The following is an 18,018-nucleotide window of genomic DNA, read 5'->3' as shown; positions in this document are numbered from 1 at the left end:
CCAATAATTCTTTAGCAGGATTCACTAGATTCAGCACACAATAGTACTCAAAGCTACAATTTATTACAGTGAAAGGATACAAAATAAAATTAATAAAAGGAAAAGACATATGGATTGAAGTCTAGTGAAAACTAGGTAAAAGGTTCTAAGAGTCCTCTCCCATTGGAGTCACACAAGACCCATCTAATTCATCCATCAATAAATTATGACAACATGTGTGAAATATTGTCTACCAGGAACACTCATTAGATTATCAGTGCTCAGGGTGTTTTTTGCTCAGTGTGTTTCTTTTTTAACAGCTTTATTGACACATAATTTACCCATCAAACTACACAATTCAATGGTTTTAGGTATAGATATGTGCAACCATATCATCTATTTTGGATCATTTTTATCACCATAAAAGTTAAGGCTGTACCCTATAGTTATCACCTGCCTACCCTTTCCACTCCCCTTGGCCCTAAGAAACCACTAATCTACTTTAAGTATCTATAGATTCCTCTGTCCTGGACATTTCATATGAATGGAATCATGTGATACATAGCCCTTTGTGACTACATTCATTCAATTAGTATACTGCTTTCAAGGTTAATCCATATTGTAGCATGTATCAGTATTTCATTCTTTTTATGACTGAATAATATTCCATTGTATGGATATACTGCATATTGTTTATGTATTTGTCAGCTGATGGACATATGAGTTGTTTACACATGTTGGCTATTATGAATAGTGATGCTATGAACATTTGTGTACATAGAAGTATGTTTCCATTTCTCCTGGATATATACCTAGGAGTGGAGTTGCTAGGTCATCTGTTTACTCGATGTCTAATCACTTAAGGAACTGCAGACTGTTTTCCAAAGTGACTGCATAATTTTAAATTCCCACCAGCAGTGTATGAGGATTCCTATTTCTCCACATCCTCCTCAACACTTGTCATTATTTGACTTCTGTATAGCCATCCTGGTGGATGTGAAATGATATTTCTTTAATAGTTTTGATTTCTATTTCCTTGATGACTAATGATGTTGAGGATCTTTTTATGTGTTTTTTGACCATTGTATATCTTCCTTGGATAAATGTCTACTAGGATCCTCTTTTTTACTTTTATATTTTTATTACTTTTTGTCATTGAGTTGTAAGAGTTCTCTATATATTCTGAAAAAATTTTTTATCAGATATATGATTGGCAAATATTTTATCCCATTCTGTGGGTTGTCTTTTCATTTCATTTAATGGTGTCTTTTGAAGCACAAATTTTTAAAATTTTGATGATGTCAGAATTATCTGTTTTTATTCTTTTGTCACTCATAATGTAGGTGTCATGTATAAGACTCATTTGCCAAATCCAAGATTGTGAAGATCTGCACCTTTTTTTTTAAGAATATTATAATTTTAGTTCTTACATTTAGTTGTTTGATCCATTTGAGTTACTTTTTGTGTATGTTGTGATGTAAAGGAACAATTCATTCTTTTGCATGTGGCTGTCCTGTTGACCCAATATCACTTCTGGAAAAGACTATTATTTCACCATGGGATGCTCTTGGCACCCTTGTCAAAAATCAGTTGGCCAGAGACCCATGATTTTATTTCTAGATCTCAATTCTATTCCATTGATCTCTATGTTTATCCTTGTGCCAACACCACACAGTCTTAATTACCATTGCTTTGTAGTAAGTTTTGAAATATGGAAGTATAAGCTCTCTTACTTTGCTATGTTTCAAGATTGTTTTGGCTATTTCAGTTTTTTGCAATTCCATATGACTTTTAGGATCAGCTAGTCAATTCACAAGCAAAAAGTCAACTGAGATTCTCGTAGAGGTTGCATTGAATCTGTAATCAATTTGTGAAGTATTGTCACCTCAACAATATTAAGTCTTCTAATCTGTGAGCATGAAATGTTTTTCCATTGATTTAAATCTTTTTAAATTTCTCTCAATGATGTTTTGTGCTTTTCAGAATATGACTTTTGAACTTCTTTTGTTCAATTTATTGCAAAGTATTTTATTCTTTTGATGCTATTATAAAAGAATTTTGTTCTGAATTTCATTTTCAGACTCTTCATTTTGATTTTGGCAGGCCTCTGTCTCATTCGCTAGACACACCCACTAATTGCTGATTGCCCTACTGTTTTCAACAGGGCTCTGGGCATAAATTTAAGCTCTAAAGACTAATCCAATCAAATTTGGTCTTGTTTGAAGGAATATATCCTTAGGTCCATGTCTGATATTTGTCTGAATCCAGGAGTGTTCCTCCTAGCTGTAAATTTTCCCAGTTCTCTCCTTAAACTAGCTGACCTACAGTTTATTCTTTATCTTCATTGACTTTACCAGTCTCCTCTCAATTGCCATTTACCAACAATCTCTATTGTTTTCTTTTACTGAAGTATAGTTGATTTACAATATTGTGTTAATTTCTGCTGTACAGCAAAGTGACTCAGTTATACACATATATACATTCTTTTTTATATTATTTTCCATATGCTTTATCCCAAGAGATTGGATATAGTTCCCTCTGCTGTACAGTAGGACCTTGTTTTGTATCCATTCTAAATGTAATGGTTTGCATCTACTAACCCTGAACTCCCAGTCCATCCCTTCCCCTCCCCTCTCCCTCTTGGCAACCACAAGTCTGTTCTCTATGTCTGTGAGTCTGTTTCTGTTTGGTAGCTAGGTTCGTTTGTGTCATATTTTAGATTCCACATATAAGTGATATTGTATGGTATTTGTCTTTCTCTTTCTGACTTATTTCACTTAGCATGATCATCTCTAGATGCATCCATGTTGCTGCAAATGACATTATTTCATTCTTTTTCATGGCTGAGTGGTATTCCATTGCATATATGTATCACACCTTCTTTATTCATTCATCTGGACATTTAGGTTCTTTCCATGTCTTGGCTATTGTGAATAGTGATGCTATGAACATAGGGGTGCATGTATCTTTTTGAATTATAGTTTTGTCTGGATATATGCCCAGGAGTGGGATTGCTGGATCATATGGTAATTCTATTTTTAATTTTTCTGAGGAACCTCCATACTGTTTTCCATAGTGGCTGCACCAGCTTACATTCCCACCAACAGTGTGGGAAGGTTCCCTTTTCTCCACACCCTAGAGTGCTCTTAGTCTTGAACTTCTCTTGTTCTGTTGCAAATGAAGTCAGCTATTTTGGGAAGAGATTAGGAGCCATCTGTTTTATGGCATGCTTTTTCCTCAGGTAAAATCTCTGAGACAAAACTCTTGAAATGGAGGTAGGGACAACGGTGCACTTCTCTCTGAGTGATACCCTTGCTTCAGGACCTTCAGTGGATGTGGACAGTAGCCTCGAGTTTTCTTGACTTGCTTCTTCTGGCAGGGAACTGCTGCTTTATGAGCTCAGAGAAAGACAATTGGAGCTCCAGTAATCTCAGCAACAACACACCCAAGATAGAACCTCTGTTCAATAGGTGGTGACTGGCAGGAAGAAGAGAGTCCCCACCTCTTGGCCACATTCTCCTGGACCTTAGCCTCAGCAACAGGTAGCTGGGGGCTTGGTGAGAAATGCTGACATCCTGCTCCTCTGAAGGAAAAAGCCCTCCAATTAAGCGCTTGGGGGAGAGGTAGCCCTATGTTCTTGGCTGCACCTGTCTGTAATAATTTCCATCTTGCTGTATTGGGAAAGGGGAGGGAGGGAGCACTCTTGTTTCAAATGCCACAAACTTTCTTTTCTTACCGAATGTTGATAGATTTTCTTGAACAGATATTTTTTATTTGTTATATGCCCTTTAGATTATTTCCAGAGATTTTAAATTGTTAGTGTCTTAAAATAATTTCCACAAGTTCCACAGGGCAGTGAATCCATGAAGTTCTGCATGTTATCATGCCCAAATTCAATATCCCCAGTTCTCAGGAATTATACTGGAGGCTGGTCATGTAGGTACCCTCTGCCTAGCATGTACGAGAATACCAGAACTTCAGAAAGAAAGCAGGTGTTCACCATAAACCACATTGTTTGTACAAACAGTTTAGGTGTAGCGAACCATTCTTATACATTCTGGGAATGTTAAGAATCTTCTTAAAATTCAAGTTCCTAGATGATAACCAAGGGCCAACCTTGCAAGTGGGCCTTTCTAAGTATAACAGTCTCAGGACTCCTATGTTAACCCTTTTCTGCATAGTCCACCCACTTGACCCTTAGCCGGGGTGTCTTAGAAAATCATTAATAGTAGGACCCCACCCAACAGGGTACTATCAACCTGCAGTATTAATCCCAGTTGTGCCCTTTAGGATTCCTTGATTTATCCAGCTAAAACAAAAATCATTAATCAGAAAGATCTATCTTATAAAACTAGATTGCATCCTCCTTGAGTTTCCATATTAACCTTTTTTATCTGGTCCAAGGTATCAATTCAAGCATAGTACAACACTGCCTAAGTTGGAGCTGACCTGAAAGCCTTGCAGAGTCAAGGCAGTATCATAATAGGGTACACACACACAAGAAGTACAATCCCAAAGGGCACACATTGAACCCTTGGAAACACATCCCAAACAGGACATAAATTAGTCAAGCAATACAGGTTAACAGGAACCCCACTGTGGCCTCCCTTCATAGGGCTTTCTGTCCTAGGATTTTCAGTTGAGTTCAGTTGGTTTTGTTACCAGAGAGTATGTTCTTGTCTCATGCAGGAAGAATTCAAACGAGAGATAGAGGTCAAGAAAGCAAAGCAATGATTTATTTATTAAGCATAGTACTCTCTCAGGAAGGAGAATGGGCAGGCCTAGGTGAGTAGCAGCCCTGAGTTCCTTTCACAAGGAACTGGTTATATGGGCTGTGAAAATTATTGGCTAAATATTCATTGAGGAGGGAGAGGTTTGGGGTCATATTTCCTGATTTTCATCACAGCTCTACCTTCCCAAGGGGAGGAGGGTTTTTTCTACTTATTTAGTCTCGATCAGAAGTGTCATAGTGTCAGTGCATGATAGGTACTTCTTATTTGCAAGGCTAATTTTATTGTAATGAGGGCATAATGAGCAAAAGGTTACATTCAGACACCAGAGACTCCCGCTTTTTCCCACCTTTCTTTATCTGCCTCTAGAACCCCTGTCACCACAAGATGTGTGGTTTCCTGCCACCTTGCCCATACCCCTCCTTTCTCTGCTTATATCTAGCTAACTGCCTTCTCACAGTTTCAAATGGGTTGCCTTAAGGCAGTCAGTTCAAAACAGTTTTGCTTGTCCATGACACCAATTTATCCTCTCAGAAGCATGGACGACATCTGGAGGTGTTTTATGTGGAAAGTGCAAGAGCTAGGGCCACTCAATACTGTCTCATAATCAGTATTCTTAGGTTTGATCTTATGCTTAGCAGTCAGTTTGTATTCAAGGAGTTCACAGCAACTTAGAAAGTCAACACAGGGAGTTTTCCTCAGGAAGAAGGAAAAGCTTCCAAGAACAGTTTTGATAAACAAAGATCATTAATGCTCCAGCCTACACACACCCATGCTTCCCCAGGTGTCAGGGTTTATTTTTTCTCCATTGTTATAAAATCAGTGTGTCCCATTCAATAACATTTACATTTCATATTCAATCGTCCCCTACTTTCACCCAGACCTTTGTCTGGATGGGTTGCTTGCAAGAGGTACAAAAGCATTTTTATAAAAAATCATCTTTCTATAGAAAATAGAAAAACACACTATGTTTAGGAATTGGTCAGGAGAAAATCCTGAATTTTCAAAATTGGTACATAATCTCCCACCCTTTTCATCCTGATCATTTATCTGATGAGGAGCATAGAAAAAACTCAATTCTTTTCTTGGTACAGCTGCATTTAGTGAACAATTTTCTATATTAAGGTGTGAATACCAGGAGAAAGATGAAGGAAGTAGAGTCAAGCTATCAGTCCATTGTTGCAAACTTCAGCTACTCTGGAAGTCAACAAGTCAACAGCAGTGGTACAGAAGGAGTCCAGAGTCAGATCCATCAGGAATGGGCAGAGACATCCTATAACCTGCAGTGTGCCCTCCTCCAAATTACACTTTGGGCAGGAGTCACAAGATAGGAATGCAATTAGTCTCTGTATCAGAAATGTAGATATTAGTAGTATTTTTATTTTAAATGATCTCATCAGAGGACAAACTCTTTCCTGTATGTATTTGTATGTGACTCAGACAGTCCAGCCATCATCCATGATGCTTTCATAATTTATGGCCATATTGAGCGGTATCCTAAATCTGAAACTCAGAGTCTGAGTTCCATTCATTGATTGGAGAGATTTTGCCAGATTTCAGTTTGTCATAGCTAGTGTTGGAGCTAAAACAACTTCACAGCAGATGATATCAGATTCCAGCTTAGAGATAAATCCAGAATATAAGGATCTGTGAATTCAGGATTTCAAAAACAACAGTGACATTCTTTCAGAAGCAGCAAAATCAAGACACTGCACAGGGCCACATAGCTGTGTTTCAAGTCCAAGTGATGAGGAAGTATTTCCTAAGTCTTTATCTTGCCACTCTTAGAATTCAAATTGACCTGCTCAAAAATACACACATCAGGTCAGAAAGCTATTAGGCACTGTCAGACATCTGAGGTAACAAGTATTCATTGGCAAATAAGAGGTGCTTTTTAAAACTTCAACTCTATATTCATCTAGAGACTGACTCTCATTTTATGTTGTCTCCTTTTTGTGAAAGGCTCTGATAGGCAAAAGTAATAGTAAAAATTAACAGTTATGGGGATTTGTTCCATTTCCGATACACAAAGCATTTAAATTTCAAACTGCTCACCTGCTACCAGTGACAAAAAGCAAAGATTTTTGTCCCATTAACAACTCTTTTTGTGATGCTTTTTCTGATCAGGGTGATTCCTCTAGCACTTATAATATTATAAGCATTTAATATTTTTATATTACTTTATCATGTATCCAGATACAATAGTCAGAAAATAAAAGAAAAATTAAAACTTGTTTTCTCCTTGATTGGAAGTTAACTCAAACCTTTAACAGTAAATTTAAAATTTACAGGGTTAACAATTACAGCTGTAGGGAGTTATGCCCTGGAATGCAAGGGGAGGAGGGCTGTTGAAACAACAGCAGCTAGGCTGAAGAAATGACTAGTGTTCTCCCCTTATTTTTTTTCTCGTTTATCTAAAGATTTTCTGGAACCCTGGGGAACTGATTTAAGCTTTTATTTCTTTCACTTGAAAGAGATAGCAACACAAACATTTTATCATTTTTGGCCCATCCAAAGCTCACATTTAGGAATTTGGGGGTCCTTTCACCTCTCACAAGGAGGAAAAAAACATAAACCAAAGACATCACATCCACTTTTTCCCCCCACTTTAGCCAACATGTCCAAAAGTAGCCAGGTTATCCAACAAGCCAACTTTCCCAAGAATTTTTTAATTCCATAAATAACTTATACCTCTCACAACAGACAGCATCTCAGCTGTTATTCCATACTATGGTTGATTCCACAGCCACCCAAGCACCAAAGTTTTGTCATTCCCTGCCCTTTTATTTTTTCTTTTGCCAAAAAATTTACTTTTTCCATATTTCAGTCAGTCAGTGTTATTTTAGTAAATAATCCCAGGTTTGAAGATTCTCTAGGAGGATTACTGGCTCAGCTTACTGTTGTGTTCATGGCTATGATGTACTTCAGTGAAAAGATACAAAGCAAAATCAGCAAAAGGCAAAGTGCATAGAGCAAAGTCCAGAGGAAATCAGAAACACGGTTCCAAGCGTCCTCTCCCAGTGGAGTCACACAGGGTCCATGTAATGCCTTCAACAGCAAATTATGGCAACATGTGTGAAATGTCTACCAGGGGAGTTTGTTAGCGATTAAGTGTCTAGGATTTTTACTGAGAGCTAATCATATATATATGCCTATCATGTACCAAAATTTCAGAATCTCAGAAGGAAGGCAGGTGGTCAGTGTAAAGCATATTACTTGTACAGACAATTTAGGCACAGTGAGCCAGTCTGATCAGTTCTGAGAATATGGGGAACCCTCCCCAAATTCAAGTTCCTAGACACAAACCAAGGGCCAACCTTGCAAGCAGGACTTTGTAAAGATGACAGCCTCAGGCCAGTTGTGTTAACTCCTTTATGGACACCTGTCTTGTATGTACAATTTTTATACCATTTTCTTTTAGGTTTAATAGTGAAGCTGAGTAAAGAAAGAGACTAGAGTTGTTCACTCCCAATTTAAACTGCTCTCCTTTCCTTCTAATATAAACTCCACTATCATATCTGAACTCATCCCATATCCTTTCTTCTCCCTCTCTCACACACACACACAAACATACACACAGTATGCAATACATATTTCACTGATGTCAGTGCAAAGGCATTAATGAAGGAAAAGGGGTATGGAATGAATTATGGAGCAAATTTCATGCATTAAGTGAAATAAAATTAGAACCTCCCTTCAAATAAATTTAGGACATCAACTTGTCTCTTACATATCTCTTACATAGCCAACATCCTTCCACTTAGACATATGTGGCTGGAAATAACTTCTAACCTGACAAATTTTGTGGGAAATTAGATAGGGCTGAATGAAAATAGAGTAAAATCTAGACTTTTATTTCTTTACATAAGTAATCTGATGTAACACTAACTTCAGGGGTTTAAGAAAGTGTGAAAGTAATTATTTTTTCTGAGAAAATATGACTAGTGTTATTAGAATTTTAGTTTATTTGTTTCAGCATTCATTTGGCTTTCAGTATTTCAGATTTATTTGATACACATTTAATCTGATGAATACTTATTTAGGGAGATAAAGATTAAATCCAACTGAATTGGTTAAATAAACTGTGGTCTATCCAAACAATGTAATAGCATATATTCATAAAATTATAATGTAGAAATAACCTTATTGAAATGGAGAGGCATTCACAATATCCTGCTAAATGAGAAAAGTAAGTAATAAACTACAATTGACACTTGAACAATGCGGGAGTTAAGGATGCCAGCCCCTGCGCTATTGACAACTCGTGTGTAACTTTTACAGTTGGCCCTCAGTATCCGAAGTTCCGTATCCTTGGATTCAACCAACCTCAGATAGTGTAGTATTGTAGTATGTATTTATTGAAAAAAATCAGTGTATAGGTGGACCTGCACACTTCAAACCCACGTTATTCAAGGGTCAACTGTATGTACATTGAACAAATATTTCTTGAGCCCTTATTAGTGCCTAGCTCTGTTCTATGCTCTAAAGATACCATAGTTACCAAAACAAAATATGTGATTCTTGTCTTAATATAGTTTATAATCTAATGAAGAGAGACATTAAACATAATAAATATCAATAAATTACATAGTATAGTATGAAGTGGTAAATGCTATGAATAAAAATTAAGTAAGGAAGAAAGATGGAGAGTGCTGGGTGAGGTTGGTAGTTTTAAATAGGGTGGTCAGGAAAAGCCTAAGTGAGAAGACAACATAAATATGGGAAGAAGCCAGCCATGCAGATACCTGAAAAAATGGCACTATAGGCCAAGGGAGCAGCAATTTCAAAGACTAATGTAAGTAAGTAAGGGGAGAATTACAGGACATAAAGTTAGTAAATTAATAGGGATTAAGGTCTTTGGTTCATACTCTGAGTTATGAACAATTGAAAGGTTTTGACAGGACTGTGTGACATAATTTGATTTATGATTTAATAGTATCAGCCAGGATTCTTATTGAGAATAGACTGTAAGGGGACAAGGGTAGCCCCAAGTAGACTATTTAGACAGCTACCTCAATGATCTAGGTGAGAAATGATGAAGGCTTGTATCAGACAGGTAGCAGTGGAGGTGGTGAGAAGTTGTCAGATTGGTCATATGTTTTAAAGTTAGAAGAAACAGGATTTTCTGAGATTTGGATGTAGGGTATAATAAAATAGAGAACTCAGGGTAATATCAAGAATTTGGTCCCAGTCAACAATATAAAGAATATTTGTCATTTACTGTGATGGGAAAGACTGTGAAAAACAAGTTTATGGTCAGAGGATGGGGGGAGGAAACTAGGAATTCAAATTTGGACATGTTAATATTGAGATATCAATTAAACAGTCAAGAAGAAGTATCAGATAGGCAGTGGCACATTCAACTCTAAAGTTCAGGAGAGCAGTCTTGGCTATAAAAATACATTTAAGAAATTAAATAGAGAAATATATAATTGGTCAATTAATTGACATGTAGATATCTCTGAATGATATCAAAGGATTTATTTTAGAGAAAAGAAGGATTTCAAGGACTGATTTATGGAGCAATCCAAGAAAAAGATTTTAGGGAGATGAGGAAGAACCAGCAAAGGAGACTGAAAGAGAGTAACCAGTGAGATAAGAGGGAAAAAACTCCTAAGAGTGTGTAGTGTCTTGGAATCCAAGTGAAGACAGCATTTCAAGGAAAATGAAGTGATCAACTGTATTAAAGGTGAATGATAGGTCAGGAACATAAGGGACAAGAATTAACCATTGGATTTAGTACTATTAAGGTCACCAATGAGCTTGATAAAAAACATTTTAAATAGAATAGTGATTACAAAACTTGATTGGAGTGGGGTTTAAGAATCTGGTAGAAACATAGTGGAAAATTAGTTCTAAATCTTTCCACTTTTCCTCTTAGAAACTGTAAAAAAAAAAATAACAAGAATCAGAAAACTACCACAAACTAGACATTAAGTGAAACTAAAAGATAAAATCTGTAAAGGTATGTAGCCAGATTGCCCAATATCGGAAGAATCTTCACAACTAGCAGTGCTCTGATAGTATTTTGAAGCAACAGGGAAGAATATGAAGACTGAAAAAGCATATAAATGGCAAATCTAAACAAAGAAACCCAGAAAACTACCATGGCTTCTGGCCTTTTCCTCTTCCAGAGTAATCACCTGTTAATAGTTTGTTCAGAAAAATTCCAAGTCATTCAAATGTCAAAGAGTTCTGCTTCCAGTTAGGATGTAGAAGATTGCTAGAGAATTCTCACATCATTTCTTATTCCATCTCCCTTGTCCTATTTCACCTTAACAATTAAAATGACACCAGATAAGCTACAAAAACCTCAGTTTAAACAAATCAGTGAGTTGATAATGCAAAGTAATCTATATGAACTAATTTCCAAAGAGAGCCAAACCCTTCCAAGCTGAGGCAAGACTCCCAAGCAATTTAACTTTTGAAAGCACATATGAAGGAGAAATATATTAGTTATTTATTGTTATGTAACAAATTACTCCAAACTTAGTGGCTTAAAACAATAAAAATTTCCAATCTCACAATTTCTGTGGGTCATCAGTCCAGGAGTAGCTTACTGGGGTGGTTCTGGCTCAGGGTATCTCAGGAGATTGCAGTCAAACTGTCATCCAGGGTTGAATAAGGGAGGATCTGTTTCCATGTTCACTCATGTACGTCTCTCCATAATCTGCCTAAAAGTCTTTACAACATGGCAGATGACTTCTCTCTCCCCGAACTGTCTTATAACATAGCAGCTGGATTCCACCAGAATAAGTGATTCAAGAGAGAGAAAATGAGAGAGATACCCAAGAAAGAAGCTACACCCTTTTTGTAACCTAATCTAGGAGTGACATACCATCAATTCTGCCACAACTTAGTTACTAGAATCAAGTCACTAATTCCAAGACACTCTCAAAGGAGAAAATTAAGTAACAAAGAATTTGTGGACAAACCTTTGAAAAAACTACAAAGTGTGAACCTCCCCCCAAAGGAGTATACATTCCTAGCATAAAGATAAACCAACTGACATTTTAATAGCACTCCTGAGCTGACAGGACAGATGGAAAACTGGAAGAGCCTCAGATAGCAAAAATGTTCTTGCCACCATACAATTCTTCTGAATAGGGCTTTATCCAAGTGTATAGCACTTTAGAAGGTCAGGGTAGGGCAAGAGGGAAGAGAGGTATATCTGGTGGCACAGAAATCCAGGATAGGGGCTAGAGAGCAGGTAGTGACCACTGTTGGCAAAGAAATTTGGTAGTTGGGTTGTAAAACACAAAGATCTCCAAAGCCTCATGGATGCTTAGATACCATGCCCTACTGGAGGGAAGAGTGTGATCCTCCCCTTAAAACATTTGAAACCAGTGTTGAATTGAAACTTATTAAAGCTGTAATCCAATCCAGGTACCAATTAATCAAACATGAAGAAAAATAAATTAGCCCTTCACCCTAGCAGTTTAATCGAGGAAGGGAGGGGCCTGTACTTTCTTAGGGGAAAATATTATTTAATCTCTAATTTTCTTTTAGAAAGAATTTTATACATTATTTCAAAATGTAATAAAAAATTATAAGTGAACAAACAGAAAAATGGGACCAAATTTGGAAGATTAAAAGAGTCAAGAATTTCAGATACAACAAAGAGCCAGATTTTGCAGTTAGTATAAAATAATTTTTAAATTATAGGTATATTTTTTAAATATAAAAGATTAGAGGAGAAGATTAATCAATGGGTGAGGAAGGAATTGGCAAACATTTTTTTTCTGTAGATAGATAGTATATATTTTAGGCTTTGTAATTTTCTGTTGCATATTTTTTTGCATCCCTTTAAAATGTAAATGTATTTGTTAGCATGCAAGCCATACAAATATAAGGCACGGGCTATAGTTTGCAGACTCCTGTGATATAAGATGGAGCATTTAATTATAACAATGAAATTACAAAAAACAGAATAAACTACCAAGGGAAAACTTTGAAACTAAAATATACAAAATTTGAAATGGAGAATTAGTTAAATGGGCTTTACAGCACACTAAGCACAACTGATAAAAGAGCGTTAGTTAAATTTAAAAACACCTCACCACCCTCCATGGCCAGCTCCCTGTATACACCCCTGAGAGTTGCAAGAGTGAGCCTTTACAGATAGCTAGTGCACATGTGCAGAAAGCTGGCCCAACTCTGTACAATTGGGATAAATCACACACACTAGAGCATTCAGTACTTCCATAAGCAAAGCAAATGGGAGGCTATGAGTGCCCAGCCTGACTCTGTAGAATCAAAAGAAAGCATACAATCTTAAGAATCTCCCCAAGAGGGAACAAGAAATGTGGACTGGGCATATACATAGAAAAGATCTGAGAAAGCTTCAGAAACCCTAGCAGGGCTGACTACTGAAGATATTTCTCTCCAAAAGCCAGACAGTAAAGACTGGAGATGGTGACTTCTCCTTCACATGCTTGAGTCTTCAAGGAACATGAAAAATCAAGGACACATGACATCATCAAAGGAACACAATAATTTTCCAATAACTAAGACCAATTAAATGAAGGTCTTCAATTTCTCAATAAATAATTCAAATAGTTGTTTTAAGGAAGCTCAATAAGCTACAAGAAAACACAGAAAGACAATTCAGAGAAATCAGGAAAACAATACACAAGTAAAACAAGACGTTTAACAGAGAGATAGAAATCATAAAAAAGAATCAAATAGAAACTCTAGAAATCACAATAAATGAAATATGCAATTGAGAGTATCAAGAGAAGATGATTGGTGAAGTTGAAGACAGCTCATTTGAAATTGTCCACTTGGTGAAGAACAAAGAAAAAAGAATGAAAAAGAGTGAAGAAAGCCTGTGTGAGATAAAGGATACTGTTATAAGAAACAATCTACACTTTATTGGAGTCCCAGAAGGAGAAGAGAGAGAGAAGGGGCAGAAAACTTATTTAAAGAAATAATGACTGAGAACTTACTATTTTGAGGAGAGATTTGTATATCCAAATTCATGAAGCTAATATGGTCACCCCAAAATTTCAACCCCAAAAATCTCTAAGACAAATTAAAATAAAACTTCCTAAAAATCAAAGACAAATAGATAATTTTAAAAGATTAAAACCAGCAAGAGAAAATTTTCCTAACATATAAGGGAAACTCTATAAGGTTATCAGAGGTTGTGCAGCAGAAACCTTGCAGGCCATGAGAAAGTGAGGTGATATATTCAACTTGATGAAAGAAAAAAATAACCTTGCCAACCAAGAATATTTTACCCAGCAAAGTTGTCCTTTAGAAATGAATAAGAGACAAAGCCTTTTCCAGACAAACAAAAGCTGAGGGAGATCATCACTGCTAGACCTGCTTTACAAGAAATGCTGAAATGAATTTTTCAACCTGAAATGAAAGGACACTAATTAACATGAGAACATATGAAAATATAAATCACATAAGTAAAGGTAAGTATACAGTCAAATTCAGAATACTCCAATGCTGTAATATGGTGGTAGAATAATCATTTAACTCTATTATAAAAGTTAAAGGACAAAATATTAGATTAACTCTAGCTATAGTAATTTGTTAAAGGATACAAAATAAAAATTATTTAAAAAATTGTGACATCAGGGCTTCCCTGGTGGCGCAGTGGTTGAGAGTCCGCCTGCCAATGCAGGGGACACGGGTTCATGCCCTGGTCTGGGAAGATCCCACATGCCGTGGAGCAGCTGGGCCTGTGAGCCATGGCCGCTGGGCCTGCGCGTCCGGAGCCTGTGCTCCACAATGGGAGAGGCCACAACAGTGAGAGGCCCGCGTAATGCAAAAAAAAAAAAAAAATTGTGACATCTAAAACATAAAATGTGGAGGGAAGAATAAAAGGGAAAAGTTTTTGTATGCAATTGAAGTTGTTATCAGCTTAAAATAGACATATCTATAAGAGATTTTATATAACCCTCATGGTAACCACAAAGCAAGACCCTAAAATTCATATATAAAAGATAAAGAGAAGGGAATCAAAGCACACCACTACAGAAAGTCATCAATTCACAGACAACAAGAGAAGAAGAAAGGAACAAAAGAACTAAAAATATTCAGAAAATAATTAATAAGATGGCATTAGTAAGTACCTACATAGCAATGATTGCTTTAAATATAAATGGATTAAATTATCCAACCAAAAGGAATAAAGTGGCTGAATTGATTGAAAAACAAGACCCAACTATATACTGCATATAAGAGATTTACTTCAGGTTTAAGGACACACATAGACTGAAATAGAAAAGATAGAAAAATATGCTGCATGCAAAAGGAAACCAAAAGGGAACAAGGGTAGCTATAGTTATGTCAGACAAAATAAACCCTAAGTAAAAAGCTTGACCAAAAGACAATAAAGGTCATGATATAGGGGTCAATTCATCATGAGGATATAACAATTGTAAATTTATATGCACCCTCCATTAGAGCACCTAAGTATATTAATCAAGTACTAAGAGAACTGAAGGAACAAATAGATAAAGTACTATAATAGTGGGGGACTTCAGCCTTACACTTTCAATAATGGATAGATGATTCAGACAGAAAATCAATAAGGAAACATTAGACTTGAAATATACTTTAGACTAAATGGGCCTATCAAACATATACATAACATTCCACCCAAGAGCAGCAGAATATACATTCTTCTTAACTGCACATAGAACACTCTTCAGGATAGATCATATGTTAGGTCATAAAATAAATCTTAGAAAATTTAAGAATAAAACTATATCAAGTATCTTTTCCAAATACAATGATATGAAACTGGAAATCAGTAACAAGAAAAAAACTGGAAAATTTGTTTTGCATGGAAGCTAAATAACACTCTATGGAACAACCAATTGGTCAACGAAGAATCTAAAGTGAAATCATAAAATATCTTGTAACAAAAGAAAATGGAAGCACAGCATACCAAAACTTATGTGATGCTTCAAATGTAGCATTGAGAAGAAAATTTATAGCAATAAACGTATATGTTAACAGAAATAAAACTTCAAATAAACGACCTGACTTTACAACTCAAGAAACTAGAAAAACAAAGAGCTCAAAGTTAACAGAAGGAAGGCAATAACAAAGATCAGAGGAGAAACAAACAAAATGGAGAAGAAAAAACTGATCCAAAAAATGAGCAAAAAACATAACATGTTTTTCAAAAAAGAAAACAAAATTGACAAACATTTGGCTACACATATGAAGAAAAAAATAAAGAAGACTCAAAATCAAAAATAACAGGAGACATTAAAACTGATACTACATAAATACGTAGGATCATAAGAGCTACTATGAACAATTATTTGCCGACAAATTAAGTAACCTAGAAGAATGGATAAATTCCTAGAAACATACTACCTACCAATCTAAATCAAGAAAAGCTAGAAAATATAAATAGATCAATAACAAGTAAGAAAGTTGAATCAGTAATCAAAAACTTCCCAACAGAGAAAAATCCAGGACCAGATGGCTCCATTGGTGAATTCAACTAACCATATAAAGGATAATTAATACCAATCTTTCTCAAAAACTTGCAAAAATTTTAAGAGAAGGGAACACTTCCAAATTTATTTTTCAAGGCCAGCGTGACCCAGATACCAAAGCCAGATAAGGACAGTACAAGAACAGAACTATATATATCAATATCCCTGATGTCTATAAAGACAAAACTTCTCCAAAATTTTTAGCAAACTGAATTCAACATATTACAAGGACTATACAACATGACCATTTGGGATTTATCCCTTGGATGCAAGGATGGTTCAACACACACAAATTAATAAGTGTGTACACCATATTAATAGAACGATAGGTGAAATCATCTCAATAGATGCAGAAAAACATCTAAAAAAATTAAACATGATTTCATGATTAAAACCTAAAAAATATTAGATATAGAAAGAACATGCCTTAACATAATAAAGAACATATACAACAAACCTACAGCTAACATTATACTCAATGGTGATAGGTTGAAAGCTATTCCTCTAAGATCAGGAACAAGTATACTTACTCTCACCACTCCCATTCAACATAGAAAATCTTAACCAGAGCAATTAGGCAAGAAAAAGAAATAAAAGACACACAAATTGGAGAGGAAAAAGTAAAATTGTTACAGTTAAAACGTGATATGAAGATTTAGAAATATAAAAATATAGAAAATTTTAATGTCTCCACCAAAAATCCTGTTAGAAATAATAAACAAATTCAGTATAGTTGCAGGATATAAAATCAACATACAAAGAAAGAGGGTGCATTATTTTTTTCTTTTTTAACATCTTCATTGGAGTATGATGGCTTTACAATGGTGTGTTAGTTGCTACTTTATAACAAAGTGAATCAGTTATACATATACATATGTTCCCATATCTCTTCCCTCTTGCATCTCCCGCCCTACCACCCTCCTTATCCCACCCCTCTAGGTGGTCATAAAGCAATGGGCTGATCTCGCTGTGCTATGTGGCTGCTTCCCAATGGCTATCTATTTTACGTTTGGTAGTGTATATATGTCCATGCCACTCTCTCACTTTATCCCAAATTACCCTTCCCACTCCCCATATCCTCAAGTCCATTCTCCAGTAGGTCTGTGTCTTTATTCCTGTCTTGTCCCTAGGTTGTTCATGACCATTTTTTTTTTAGATTCCATATATATGTGTTAGCATATGGTATTTGTTTTTCTCTTTCTGACTTACTTCACTCTGTATGACAGATTATAAGTCCATCTACCTCACTACAAATAACTCAATTTCGTTTCCTTTTATGGCTGAGTAATATTCCATTGTATATATGTACCACACCTTCTTTATCCATTCATCTGTTAATGGACACTTAGGTTGCTTCCATGTCCTGGCTATTGTAAATAGAGCTGCAATGAACATTTTGGTAAATGACTCTTTTTTAATTATGGTTTTCTCAGAGTATATGTCCAGTAGTGGGAATGCTAGGTCGTATGGTATTTCTATTTTTAGTTTTTTAAGGAACCTCCATACTGTTCTCCATAGTGGCTGTATCAATTTACATTCCCAACAACAGTGCAAGAGTGTTCCCTTTGATCCACACCCTCTCCAGCACTTACTGTTTGTAGATATTTTGATGATGGCCATTTTACTGGTGTGAGATGATATCTCATTGAAGTTTTGATTTGCATTTCTCTAATGATTAATGATGTTGAGTATTCTTTCATGTGTTTGTTCGGAACCTGTACATCTCCTTTGGAGAAATGTCTATTTATCTCTTCTGCCAATTTTTGGTTTGGGTTGTTTGTTTTTTAGATATTCAGCTGCATGAGCTGCTTTTAAATATTGGCGATTGATCCTTTGTC

The sequence above is a fragment of the Lagenorhynchus albirostris genome, chromosome X (assembly GCF_949774975.1).
Source record: "Lagenorhynchus albirostris chromosome X, mLagAlb1.1, whole genome shotgun sequence".
Classification (NCBI taxonomy): domain Eukaryota; kingdom Metazoa; phylum Chordata; class Mammalia; order Artiodactyla; family Delphinidae; genus Lagenorhynchus; species Lagenorhynchus albirostris.
The sequence above is the reverse complement of the archived record's forward strand: the minus strand, read 5'-3'. Positions refer to the sequence as shown.